At 40.9% G+C, this 14964-nt stretch overlaps 1 pseudogene; it reads right to left on the bottom strand.

Annotated features, from left to right (window-relative positions):
- Positions 1–6911: 6911 nt before the first annotated feature.
- LOC140845280 (cytochrome c oxidase subunit 3-like) lies at positions 6912–9440 on the bottom strand (annotated as a pseudogene).
- Positions 9441–14964: the final 5524 nt, after the last annotated feature.

Raw genomic sequence — 14964 nt, 5'->3', positions numbered from 1 at the left:
TTGCCATACTTCCCTGCTATTTGGAAAACATGCAGCACTCCAGCAGGTGCTGGGGAGCTGGGCAGGGGAAGTGTCAGCTGTTATGTGGACCAACAGGGCCCCTGTGAGGAGTTGTTCACCACAGGGATGAGGACTCTGGTGCTCCCTACAGCTCCTCCATCCTTCTCTGGGTCCCTAGTGACTGTTCTTGCTCCTTCATGTAGGAAAACCTGTAAGTGAGGTCACTCCTGCTGCTCAGATCTGGGGGAGGCTGAAATCAAGAGCACAGAAGGAAATGTGGTCTGTGGCTGAAAGAAGAGGTTTACAGGGCCCTGTGAAGGTCTCGAGGACCCAGATTGTGGGTTGATTTGATAAAGGTGGGGGCAGTGAAAGAAATACTCCATGGAGAGCCCAGTAGAATCTTCCTAGAACTGTGGCACCTATTAAAGCCAAAGCAGCAGTCCAAGCCGCTGAGGTACAAGACACAGAAGCCAGAGGCAAAGCCCCTCCTCTGGCCCATGTGCCTGCAGAACTTCCTGGGTCCCTGACCCCATGGGAGGGTGATTGGGGAGAGTCATGGCCCCCACCTTGGGGACGTGGTGAGAACTGGAGGCCACATGTAACAATTAGCGATTCACTGGTCCCCAGTGACTGTACAGAATGTACCAGTTCTGACACTGGTGGAGTCCGGAGCTGAATGTTCTCTGATTTATGGTAGCCCTGAGTGGTTTCCTGGGACCCCCACTGTGATAGATGCTTCGGGGGTAAGACAATTAGAGTGAAGAAAGCCCAAAATACATTGGTGAAGGGGCATTTACCCGCAAAGTATATTTCTCCAATCCCTGAATATATTTTGGGGTTGGATACCCTGCAGGGCCTGTGGTTACAGACCACTGCGGGTGAGTTCAGACTGAGGATATGTGTGGTAAAGGCAGCTCGGAGGGGACTTGCTAAGCACTCGCCCATAGCTCTGTCTGTACCTCGGCAAGTGACAAATGCTAAGCAGTATGTATTGCCAGGGGGCACAAAGAAATTGGAAGAAACCCTAGAGGAGCTGGAGAAGGTGGGCATCGTAAAGTGCCCTCATAGGCCTTTTACTTCCCCGGTGTGACACATCATGTTGACGGCCTTGCTAATGCTTTCTTCTCTATTGACATAACACAGGAGAGCCAGGAACAGTTTGCCTTCATGTGGGAAGGCTGGCCGAGGATGTTCGCTGTCTATCTGCAGGGACACCTCTGCAGCCCCACCATGTGTCACGGACTTGTAGCTCAGGACTTGGCAGCATGGGAGAAACTGCCAACAGTGCAGCTGTATCATTATATTGATGACATTATGCTCACATCTGATTCTCTTCCAGATCTAAAAGGTACAGCACCTAGACTGCTGTAGCATCTACAGGAGAAAGGATGACAGGAGGGACAGAAGTTGGGGCCAGCTATCCCTTTCTGCCTGGCCTCCTGGTTGGCTGCTGGTGGCAGAGGGGGATCTGTGGTGTAAGTCCGGGGAGAGGAAATCCCAGGCCAAAATACCTTTAACAATGGAAATCAGTCAAAGGAAGAAATAAAGTTCAAAATTCATTTATTGCTTACAAACTGCAGTCTGTGGCCTTCTCTCTTTCCTGCTCCAGCAGAAGCAAAACTAGCCCTCCCCGTCGTCTCCTCTCAGGTACAGCCGATAAGCCCTCCATTGCCCAGGTATTTACCCGTTGGTACAGAGATGAACTCTTCACCCCTGAGGAATGATGCAAATGCATTGAAGGCATACTTCTTCTTTCCACCTCTGAGCACCTATTGATATGCAGATGTACTAAAGCCAGGCGAGATATTCTGGAAATGTTACGATTTTAGCCATTCATGAGCACTCGTGGAAGATTCCGTAAAGGTCCAGGCAGAGATGGCCTGTGAGCAGATGAAAACGTAAAGCCAAAGGAGGGCTATCTGGAAATAAGTGGAAGAATCTAAGAAGGGAGGGACTTGGTTGGAAAAAGACTACACCAGGCAGTAGTCATAGAGATATTCTGAGGCCTTAAGGGGAGGACAGAAGAGGAGACCGGAGCTGCCTATTCTGGCCCCAGAGGAGAACTGGGGCTAAGCGGCAGCTGTGGAGCTGGATTTCAGTCAATCTGAGTATCTTTTCCTACAGCTGGGACTTGGGGGAAAATGGAAAGGCCAGGGACAAGGGGCGTGCCCCATGGCGTCAGGGAGGGGAGTTCCCTTCCGGGCAAAACGCACCTCCCATGGCCCCAGCAAAGCTGCTTTCCTTTCCTGCCCCAACCCTCCCTTTACCAGAACCCCCACCTTCCAGACAGCTGGCTAAGCAACCCATTAAGGCCAGCTTCCTAACTCATAAACGAACCCTTCCGTTCCATGGGTTCTTGTTCATGGAGTCAAAGAATGAACTTGACCAACACTCCAAAGTAGGAGAGCAACGGAGAGGCTTTTATCTAGAGAGGAAGCGTGAGGATAGAGCTCCTGGCTCACGCTGGGAGGGGACAAGCAAGTCCAGGGTGGTGAGTATGGTAGGGGATTCATAGGCGGTTGAGAGACAAAGGGCTAGGGATGCAGACCTGCTAAGTGGTCCCAAAGTGTTTATCTTTGAGGAGACATTAAGTTTCTTATCGGTCTTCTGCAAAATAAGCTTAACACAAGAAATGTACTGCTCTGATTCTCTCAGGATCACAGCTTCTTGGTCTCGGAGCATATCATCCAAGACTGCTTCAAGATGGGCTGAGTTATTGTCTGTCTGTTAGCGAGTATGTTAAGAAACTTACTTTTTTAACATCTTGGGTTTTTAAATGCAATCTTATCTTTATGATGGAATCCTTCTTGTTTTACCCAGATAAATGACTGGGCTTGTTTGCTGAAATCAATTGTCCAGGTTGCAAATTATTTTATTAGGGCCTGAGGAGGGAAAGCAGCATCTGAGTAAAGTTGAAAACATAAGCTGGGTCTTGCAGCAGGCTCAAGGAAATCTTACCATAGTATGACTTAACTGACACAATGAGGACTTGGGCTATGCTGAGGTATTTTCTTATCTGGGGGATATTCAAACATTCTAGGCCATGTTACTCCTGGCTTTTTAGTTTTTCTTTAACTCATTTCACTGAAGAATGCCTGTAATTCTCAGTTTGATATTTTTACCTTAGAGAATTAATGTGACTCTGACTTTGCTTAATGTTTAACATGGAGTTTCATAGGGGTTTCTTTGCACATTGTTACATTGTTCTGACTGTGATTAACCTGCTTTTTTTCCAGAGGCCCTCACCCTACTCTGTCTAAAGCCACAGCCCCTGTTTGACTTCCAACCCAAGTATTTGCAGAGATGAGGAAAAATTTGTTCATTTGAACAAATCCCCTGGGTGACAGGTGCACAGGGAAAATTTCACAATTATGGAAAGGAGCAGAGGTCCGGTACCACACCTTCTTGGCTACGTAGCCCATTGCTGGAAAAGCTCCAACCAAGGTAATAACCACCTATTCCATCACAGGGTGTGTGAGAGACTGGACCCAAAGGCCACGGAGTCATGTGGCACAGACACCTACCATATATCCTGTGCCTGGCCATTTGCCTTTGGCATCCCCAGGGAATGATGAAGCAGACACACTGGCCCTGGTGCGCTGGCTAGAAGGACAGCCTGCCTCTGATGTAGCCGAATGACTACATCAGCGTTTATTGCATGCAGGGCAAAAGACAATGTGGGCTGTAGCCCATTGGTGGGGCTTGCCATTGACCTTTGAAGAAGTCAGCGGAGCCCAGGAGAGCCCCGCACGTTGTGCAGATCAGAAAACCACCAAGAGGGGCCTAGAGCATCTCTTTGCAACCTATGGCCAGCCACAGGTGACTTAAGAGCGATTGAGGCACTCACAATATTGGAAATGCTTTGCAAGGATAGGTGCAGCAATTAGGAATCAGGTGCAACAATTAGGAATAAAATGGATGTGGCCTTGGACGTTTCAACACACGGGTTTTCTGGCACCTTGGGGAAAAGGCCTGGAAGCTGGCCTCCTGTGTATTCCTGAGTGGCCCCCCACAATCACAGTTATTTACTTCTACACTCCTTGACGAGTAAATTGTAAGGCAAGATTTCCTGAGGGGTGGCCTGTGGGTAAAACTGAAACATTTCCAGAATATCTCACCTGACTTTAGTACACCTGAATATCAACAGGCATTCAGAGGTGGAAAGAAGTATGGCTTTAGTGCACTTGCATCTTTCTTCACGGGTGGAGAAGTTCATTTCCATATCAGTGGGTAATTAAGAGAGCAGTGGAGGGCTTGTCTGTACCTGAGAGGTCAGGGGGAGGGCCGGTTTTGCTGCTGCTTGAGCCGGAGAGAGCAGTGGGCCGGACTGCAGTTTATGAGCAATAAACAGGTTTTAAACTTTATTTCTCCCTTTGACTAATTTCGGTTTTTAAAGGAATTTTGCCCAGGATTTCCTTTCCCCAGACTTAACACCCAGTGTCGGTTAGAAATGCCTGTTTCTTTGTTTGAGTGAATGAATGCTATTGCAGGGATTGTGCTAATAGCAAAAGCAAATGCAACTATATTTTTACATACATATTGGTAGGACTAATTAAGATTGGTACAAGTGAAGAGCATACTATAATATTAATTACTTTTATTTGAAGTTGCACCTATTTTTTGATTCCCAAGACTAGTGGATAACTACTATCCTTTTACAAGTTTGAGAAAGCCATATATTTACATATGGGAGCATGAATTAGCAGTTCTTGCAAGTTTTTTCAGTAAATAAGGAGTCAGGGTCTTCTATTATCAGATTCACAATCTGATGTTTTTGTTAAACTATATTTCCAGTAAAGTAAGCCTAGGATAATTTAGGGGTTAATAGATAGTATTGTGAGGGGCAGTATGTATAGGGCTATTAAGAGTATTCTCTTGTGTAAAGGAGGGGTTAATGTGAATGTGATGTGTATATTTACTTCATTGAGTAGATATTAACATATATAAAGAGTAGTTGGTCATGATTATAATATTTGTTCCTGTTAGAATAAAGGTAGCGTGAGATCATGAAAATGTTGCTATTACTACAAGTAGTTCTCCAGTTAATTGTAGGTGGCAGAGCTAAGGTTAAACTTGTTCGAAGTCCTCAGGCAGTTTTCAGTGGTAGGAGTGTCTGCAATCCTCATGCTAGTATCATAGTTCGACTGTGAATTCATTCATAGTTTGTGTTGGCCAAGCAAAATAATATAGATGACGTGTGCAGTTGTGAGGGCTGTGGCCCCTATGTAGCTTCATGGTGTTTGGATTAAACTTGCTGTGATTACGAGTGCTATGTAACTTACAGATGAGTAGGCTATTAGTGACTTTAGATCGGTTTGTCATAAACAGATATAACTTGTTATAATCATGCCTCATAGAGAGAATATTAGAAACGGATAGGCTACGAAAGTTGTTATTGGCTCAAGTATAATAGTAATGCGTAATATTCCATATCCCTGAAGCTAGGACTGCTGCAAGTACTATGGATCCCTCAATGGGGGCTTCAACATGGGCTTTGGGCAATCAAAGGTGTAGGCCATATAGTGGTATTTTTAGTATAAATGTCATCATACATGGTAGTCAAATCAGTATATTGGATCAAGAGTTGTTTATAGGTTTTGCTCAGTATTGTAGTAGTAAATTGAGAGTTCTTATTATATTTTGAGTGTATATGAGGATTACTATAGGAGAGGAAGTGAGCCTACTATTGTATAAAAGAGAAAGTAAAAATCCTGCATTTAAGCGGTCTGATCTCCTCAGCGTGTAACGATGGTAAGAGTTGGTACAAGTGTTGCCTCAAATAGGATATAAAATATAATAAATTCAGAGGGGGTAAATGTTATAATCAATAGTATTTGAAGTGTAATTAATATAGTGACAATTTTCTTCAGGCTAAATGCTCGTTATATAAATGGGCTTGACTAGCTATTAGTATTAGAGGTAGAAGTCCTATTGTTAATGTTAGTAGAGGTGCTGATAAGGGATCAGAGAGAAAAAAGTGAAGTTTAGGCTATTGCTGTCATGCTGATTTAGGGTGGATAAAGATACAAGGCTAATTAGCAATCTGTGAGATGTTATGTTAATTCATACCATATTCTTGTTTGATAATCATGTTAGATTAGTATAACTGGGAATAATTAGTTTTAACGTTGGAGAAGTTTCAGTTTTGTGCATAATCTGTGCCATATATATTGGATACTAATACTAGTAAGGACAGGCCTAAGGCAGCTTCACATGCTGTGAATATGAGCAGAATATTGGGTACTATGCTAGCTAGTGTGAAATGGGTATTTAAGATTGTAATAGCGAGTATGATAAATAAAGATAATATCATGCCCTCTAGACATAGTAGTGAGGATATAAGGTGTGATGATATATCAGTATTCCTATGAGGGAAATAATAAATGGCAATATAATGTTAGTAAATACTAAAGACACTTGATAGCTATGGGCAAGTCATGATCTAATGAGTCGAAATCATTCATTTTAGCTAAAGTAGCTATCATATTCAGTTCATTCAAGGCCCTTTTGTGTTCATTCATAAGCTAGACTGGTAGCTAATAGCAAAATAAGTAATAGGGCTACTGTAAGTATCATGTCTAGATGGTTTGTCTGTGATGCTCATAGAATTGGAAGAAGTAGTGCAATTTCCAGGTCAAACAGTAGAAATGTAATTGCGATGAGGAAAATTTTTATAGAAAAGGGCAGACATGCTGACCCTATGGGGTCGAATCCACATTGTAAGGGTTACTTTTTCTGAGTATGCGTTTAGTTGTGGGAGTCAGAAGGCAACTAATATAAGTAAAGATGCTAATAAAGTGTTAGTTGCTATCGCCAGTAGTAGGTTTATTATTTTCTTCTGGGTTTTTACCAGAGCCTGTTGTTGATTAGAAGTCAACTACACTATGTGTACTGAGAAAACAAGAGCCTCATCAATAAGTGGAGACATATAGGAATGATCGTACTATGTCTACGAAGTGTCAATATCAGGCAGGAGCTTTGAAACCGAAATGGTAGTTAGATGTAAAGTGATATTTGAGTTGTTGTAGAAGGCATGCAGCTAGGAAGGAGGATCCGATAATAACGTGTAATCCACGAAATCCGGTTGTTATGAAAAATGTAGAGCCGTATACTCCATCAGAGATTGTAAATGGTGCCTCATAGCATTTGGATATTTTTAGAAGGGAGAAGTAGATGCCTAGGAGAATTGTGATCGATAGGGCTTGGAGTATATGACTCCGGTTACCCTCCGTCAGACTAGATGTGCTGAAGTCATTGAACCTCCAGAGGCTAGTAGCACGGATGTGTTAAGTAACGGAACTTCTAGGGGATTAAGGGGGTTAATGCCTGTAGGAGGTCAACACCCTCCTAGCTCAGGAGTTGGAGCTAGATTTGCGTGATAAAATGCTCAGAAAATACTTCGGAGATGATAAGATTATACCATATTGAAGTCCTTTTTGGACTGTTGGTGTGTGATGACCTTGAAAGGTACTTTCTCACATGATATCATTAAAAGAGCAGGCAGTGCTCCAGTTAGAGGTCAGGGGCTTGGATTCACTGTGTGGTAGGAGTGGGTTTGGTGGGTCATTATGTGTTGCCATGCAGGTAGAGGCTAACTAGTAGAGTGAATACATACACTTGAATAAGTGCTACTGCAAATTCAAGAATTGTAAGATTAAAATAATAAAAGTAGTTGTTGTCACAATGAGGCTAATTGATATTAAAGCTAAGGTTGCACTTCCAATCAGGTGTATTAATAAGTGACCTGCAGTAATGTTAGCTGTTAATTGTACTGCAAGTGCAACAGGTTCAGTAAATGTACTGATTGTCTTGATAACCACTAATATAGGGATGAGAGGGGTCGGTGTGCCTTGAGGTAAAAAATGGGCTAGATACTTTTATGTCGAAACCCTGTAATAACTGTTGCTGCCCATAGGGGATAGCCATGCCTAGATTTATTGATAACTGGGTTATGGCAGTAAATGAATGAGGTAAGAGACCTAATAAGTTTGTAGAAGCAATAAAAATGATTAGTGATATTAATATTAGAGTTCAGATTTGTCCTTTGTGGTTGTGCATAGTTATATTTGGATGTTTGTTGTAGAAACCATTGTTGAATAGACAGGGTATGATTGGTGACTAGTTCTGATGTTGGGAAGAGGATGGTTGGGAATATAATAATAATTGTAATAATAGGATTTCCTATTATTGGGGTAATAAAAGAGGCAAATAGATTTTTGCTCATTTTTCTTGTCGGGGTGGTGATTTTGTTGTACAGTTTTATTGTAATTTCTATGCTTAGATACTTCTAATTGAAATAAAATAAAGAGAGTTAAGATTATAGGTATGATTGTGATAAATAATGTTGTGTTGTCTGAGGCATGTCATTAAGGAAAAGTATGTATCTTTAACTTAAAAGGTTAATGCTACTAGCTTCTTAATGCTCTTACAGAATTATACAGATCAGTTTTCGAATGTTTTCAGTGGAACTGATTCGAGGACAGTTGGCATGAAGCTGTGATTTGAGCCATAAATTTCTGAGCACTGCCCCTGAAATAAACCAGGTCGGGTTGGTATGAGAGTTGTCTGGCTCAGTCGCCCAGGGAGAGCATCTGTTTTGAGGCCTAGACAGATGGGGCTGCTCAGGAGTGCAGGGTGTCTTCTGATGAGATAAGTATTTGAATGGTTATTTCTCTGGGTAGCACAAGTCAATTATCTACTTCTAGGAGTCGTTCACCTGGTTTTAAGTCTTGTGCAGGGATTATATACATGTCAATTTAGATCTTCATAGTCTCCTAGTCTGTGTATTCAGAGCTTCAGTACCATTGGTGACCTATTGTTTTTACAGTTAGTGAAGGGCTGTTAATTTCATCCATTATATAAAGAATACATAATGAGGGCAGGGCAATGAGAATAAGAATAATTGCAGGTAGGATAGTTCAAATAGTTTCTACTTCTTGGGCTTCTCTTGTATGAGTGAGTTTAGTTAATATAAGTGAAATAATGTATAAGGCTAAAGAACTAATTAAGAAAACAATGATCAGTGTTTAGTCGTGAAAATGAAGTAACTCCTCCATAATAGGGGATGTGGCATCTTGAAAGCCTAGTTGAAAGGGGCATGCCATGGAAGTATAAAGGACTTAAACCTATAATTGAACTTTGACAAAGTTATGTAAATTTTACTAATACTTCAATAATTGAGAAACACATAGAGGTTATGATACTGGCTTGAAACCATTTTTGCGGGGTTCGATTCCTTCCTTTCTCGTTTGCTCAAGTTTACAAAGGCAGGCTCCTCAAATGTATGGTAAGGTGGGTGGCAGCCGTGTAACCATTCAAGATTAGTATTAGTTAGTTCTACTATGTGCACTTCTCATTTAGAAGCAAAAGCTTCTCAGATTATAAAAATTATAAGTATAATGGCAGTTAGTGAGATAAAGGATCCTGTGGATGACACAGTATTTCATGTTGTGTAAGCATCTGGGTAATCAGAATAATGTCGTGGTATTCCTGCAAGTCCAAGAGAATGTTGAGGGAAAAAAGTTATATTAACACCCATAAATGTAATTGTAAAGTGAATCTTTGCTTATGTAGGGTTGAGGGTATATGCTGAAAATAGAGGAAATCAATGTACAAATCCCCCCATAATAGCAAAAACTGCACCTATGAAGAGCACATAGTGAAAACTGGCTACTACATAGTAAGTATCATGAAGAACAATATCTAATGATGAATTAGCTAGTACAATACCAATTAAACCCCCTACTGTAAACAAGAAAATAAAGCCCAGAGCCCATAATATAGCTGGGGATCATTTTACATTTCCACTGTGCAGAGTTGCTAATCAACTGAATACTTTCACACCTGTTGGAACTGCAATAATTATAGTGGTGGATGTAAAATAGGGGCATGTATTAACGTCTACGCCTACTGTAAATATATGATGTGCTCATACAATGAAACCTAGAAAGCCGATTGACATTATTGCCCAGACTATGCCCATATGCCCAAAAGGATCTTTTTTCTCTGAGTGGTAGGCTACAATATGAGAGATTATTCCAAAGTCAGGAAGGATTAAGATATATACTTCGGGGTGACCAAAAAATCAGAATAAGTGTTGATATAAAATTGGATCCCTTCCCCCAGCAGGATAAAAAAATGTTGTATTTAGGTTGCGGTCTGTTAAAAATATTGTAATGCCGGCAGCTAGAACAGGTAGAAACAGTAGTAGGAGTACGGCTGTAACTAGAACTGATCACACAAATAGTGGAGTTTGATATTGGCTTATAGTGGGAGGGTTTATGTTAATAATAGTTGTGATGAAGTTAATAGACCCTAGAATTGATGAGACACTTGCTAAGTGAAGAGGAAAGATAGTTCAATCTACTGAGGGCCCTGCATGTGCTAAATTACCTGCTAAGGGGAGATAAACGGTTCGACCGGTTCCAGCTCCTGTTTCGAGTATAGAGGGGATGCCGGCAGAAGAGGAAAAAAGGGAGGGAGGAGTCAAAACCTTATGTTATTTATACATGGAAATGCTATGTTATGTCCGGGGCACCAATTATTAAAGTCACTAGTCAGTTTCCAAAGCCCCCAGTTGTAATAGGCATCACCATAAAGAAAATCATTACATAGGCGTGTGCAGTTACAGTTACAGTTACATTACAGATCTGGTCATCACCTAAGAGGGTCCCAGGCTGGCCGCCAGTTCAGCACGGATAGGGAGGCTTAGAGTGGTGTCCACTATTCCCGTTCAAGCGCCAAACAGAAGATACAATGTGCCGGTGTCTTTGGGATTAGTTGAAAATAATTGACCATTGAGGAACATGGGTAATGTGGCTGAATAAGTATTAGACTGTAAATCTAAAGATAGAGGTAAAGTCCTCTTCTTGCCAAGTCTGAGGTGTTTTACATACTGAATTGAATTGCAAATTCAGAGAGGCAGCTTCAATTCTGCCAGGACTTCTCCCACCTTTTTTTTTATGGCAGGAGAAGCAGATTGAAGCCAGCTGATGAGGGTTTTAGCTGTTAACTAAAGTTTCATGGTTTTGTATCCCCTCAGTCTAGCGAGGATTTAGCTTAAGAAAAGTTTGATTTGCATTCAAGTGATGTAGGATAGAGTCTTACAGTCCGTAGGACCAGAAATTAAGTGTTTTATACTTGCTTAGAGCTTTGAAGACTCTTGTTCTGTTTAACCTAAATTTCTAGTTTAGAATTGATATGGTTGGAATTAGTGGAAGTATTACTGTGGATAGAATAATTAGGGGTGGGGCTAATTTTTTGTGTTTTGTAGTTTCAAATTGTCACTTTATTTTTATGTTGTTGGTTATTCGGAATATTGTTAGTGTTGTGGAGTAAGGTAGGCGCATATAAAAATGTAAGTTTAGTAGTGCTATCACTGCTATTATTGTTGGTCATTATTTCATTGTTTTTGGTAAGTTCTTGAATGATCATTCATTTAGGTAAAAGTCCGGATAATGGTGGAAGGCCTCCAACAGATAGTAGGATTCTGAGCATAATTACAATTAGTGGTGTCTTATTTGATAGATGAGACAAAGATAAGGTTGATGTCAATGAGTTGTATAGTAGCATTATGAATATTGATAGGGTCATTATAATATATATTAGGAGGTTGAGAATAGCAATAATTGGGTTATATGTTATGATTATTATTATTCAACCTATGTGGGCAATTGAGGAGTAAGCTATAGTTTTTCATAATTGCGTTTGGTTTAGACCCCCTCAGCCCCCAGTTAAAATTGAGAATGTTGCTATAGTGCTTATCAAGTTTATGTTAATTGTGGGTGAAATCTGACATAGAACTGAAATGGGTGCGATTTTTTGTCAGGTTCATAGTAGCATGCCCGACGATGGCACGGTTGCTTGTGCTGCTTGTGAACTCAGAAGGGGAATGGGGCTATTCCCAGTGTTATGGCTGTGGCTGCGGTAATGATGAGAGACGCAGTGGTATCATTCTTTTTTTTTAGGAGAGTACGGCAGAGGCTTTTATTTAGAGAAAAGGCAAGAGGACAGAGTTCCTCACTCAGGCCAGGAGGGGACAAGAGAGCCTCTGGGTGGTGCGCTGTCTAGGGGTTTTATAGGCGGTTGAGAGACAAAGGGCTAGGGATGTACACTTGCTAAGTGGCCCCAAAATGTTTACTTTTGAAGAAACACTATATTTCTTATTAGTCTTCCTGGTTACTTACAAGAATTTTACAACTCTGATTTCCTCCCAGGAGAGCAGCTTCCTGGTGTGGGAGCATATCACTCAAGCTGCCTGCTTTGCTCCCAAGGTGGGCTGAGTTATTGTCTGTTTGTTAAGAAACTTACTTTATAACTAATTGGGTTTTTTTCTATCATTAATGTACAATTATATGAGCAACACTATGGTTACCATTATCAAGTCCCCAACACATACCCCATTACAGTCACTGTTGATCAGAGTAGTAAGATGCTACAGAATCACTACTTGTCTTCTCTGTGTTGTACAGCCCTCCCTGCCCCCTCTCCCCCACATTATGTGTGTTACTCCTAATGCCCCTTTCTCCCCCTTATCGCTCCCTTCCCACCCATCCTCCCCAGTCCTTTTCCCTTTGGTAACTGTCAGTCCATTCTTAGGTTCTGTGAGTCTGCTGCTGTTTTGTTCCTTCAGTTTTCCTTTGTTCCTTCAGTTTTCCTTTGTTCTTATACTCCACATATGAGTGAAATCATTTGGTACTTGTCTTTCTCCTCCTGGGTTATTTATTTCACTGAGCATAATACTCTCTTGCCTCCATCCATGTTGTTGCAAATGGTAGGATTTGTTTTTTTTATGGCTGAATAATATTCCATTGTGTATATGTACCACATCTTCTTTACCCATTCATCTACTGATGGACACTTAGGTTGCTTCCATTTCTTGGCTATTGTAAATAGCGCTGCGATAAACATAGGGGTGCATATGTCCTTTTCACACTGGGCTGCTGCATTCTTAGGGTAAATTCCCTGCATTCCTGGGTCAAATGGTATTTCTATTTTGAGTTTTTTGACAAACCTCCATACAGCTTTCCAGAATGGCTGAAGTAATTTACATTCCCACCAACAATGTAGGAGGATTCCCCTTTCTCCACATCCTTGCTAACACTTGTTGTCGTTTGTGTTTTGGATGGTGGCCATCCTTTCTGGTGTGAGGTGATATCTCATTGTGGTTTTAATTTGCATTTCTCTGATTAGCAATGTGGAGCATCTTTTCATGTGTCTGTTGGCCATCTGAATTTCTTCTTTGGAGAGCTCTCTGTGCAGTTCTTCTGACCATTTTTTGATTGGATTATTTGCTTTTTGTTTGTTGAGGTGCATGAGCTCTTTATATATTTTGGATGTCAACCCTTTATCGGATCTGTCATTTATGAATATATTCTCCCATACTGCAGAATGCCTTTTTTGTTCTAATGGTGGTGTTCTTTTCTGTACAGAAGGTTTTCAGTTTGATATAGTCCCACTTGTTCATTTTAGCTTTAGTTTTCATTGCCTGGGAAGATATGTTTATGAAGAAGTCACTCATGTTTACATCTAAGAGAATTTTGCCTGTGTTTTTTTCTGAGAGTTTTATGGTTTCATGGCTTACATTCAGGTCTTTAATCGATTTTGAGTTTACTTTTGTGTATAGGGTTAGACAATGATCCAGTTTCATTCCCTTACATGTAGCTGTCCAGTTTTGCCAACACGAGCTTTTAAAGAGGCTGTCATTTCCCCATGGTATGTCCATGGCTCCTTTATCATATATTAATTGACCATATATGTTTTGGTTAATATCTGGGGCTCTCTATTCTCTTCCACTGGTCTGTGGCTCTGTTCTTGTGCCAGTACCAAATTGTCTTGTTTACTGTGGCTTTGTAGTAGAGCTTGAAGTTGGGGAGCGAGATCCCCCCAACTTTATTCTTCCTTCTCAGGATTGCTTTGGCTATTTGGGGTCTTTTGTGGTTCCATATGAATTTTAAAACTAGTTGTTCCAGTTCATTGAAGAATGCTGTTGGTATTTTGATAGTCATTTCATTGAGTCTGTAGATTGCTTTAGGCAGGATGGCCATTTTGACAATATTAATTCTTCCTAGCCAAGAGCGTGGAATGAATTTCCATTTGTTAGTGTCCTCTTTAATTTCTCTTAAGAGTGTCTTGTAGTTTTCAGGGTATAGGTCTTTCACTTACTTGGTTAGGTTTATTCCTAATTCCTAGGTATTTTATTCTTTTTGATGCCATGGTGAATGAAATCATTTTCCTGATTTCTCTTTCTGTTAGTTCATCTTTAGTGTATAGGAAACCAACAGATTTCTGTGTATTAATTTTGTATCCTGCAACTTTGCTGAATTCAGATACTAGTTCTAGTAGTCTTGGACTAGAGTCTTTAGGTTTTTTTTATGTACAATATCATGTCATCTACAAATAGTGACAGTTTACTTCTTCTTTACCAATCTGGGTTTCTTGTATTTCTTTGTTTTGCTTGATTGCGGTGGCTAGGACCTCCAGTACTATGTTGAATAACAGTGGGGAGAGTGGGCATCCCTGTCTTGTTCCTGATCTTAGAAGAAAACCTTTCAGCTTCTCGCTCTTCAGTATGATGTTCGCTGTGGGTTTGTTGTATATGGCCTTTATTATGTTGAGGTACTTGCCCTCTTTACCCATTTGTTGAAGTTTTATCAAGAATGGATGTTGAGTTTTTTCGAATGCTTCTTCAGCATGTATGGAGATGATCATGTGGTGATTGTCCTTCTTTTTGTTGATATGGTGGATGCTATTGATGGATTTTCAAATATTGTACCATCCTTTCATCCCTGAGATGATTCCCACTTGATCATGGTGTATGATCCTGTTGATGTATTTTTGAATTTGGCTTGCTAATATTTTGTTGAGTATTTTTGCATCTATATTCATCAGGGATATTGGTCTATAATTTTCTTTTTTTGTGTGGTCTTTGCCTGGTTTTGTTATTAGAGTGATGCTGGCTTCATA

This window comes from Manis javanica, chromosome 12 (assembly GCF_040802235.1).
Source record: "Manis javanica isolate MJ-LG chromosome 12, MJ_LKY, whole genome shotgun sequence".
Classification (NCBI taxonomy): Eukaryota; Metazoa; Chordata; class Mammalia; order Pholidota; family Manidae; genus Manis; species Manis javanica.
The sequence above is the reverse complement of the archived record's forward strand: the minus strand, read 5'-3'. Positions and strand labels throughout refer to the sequence as shown.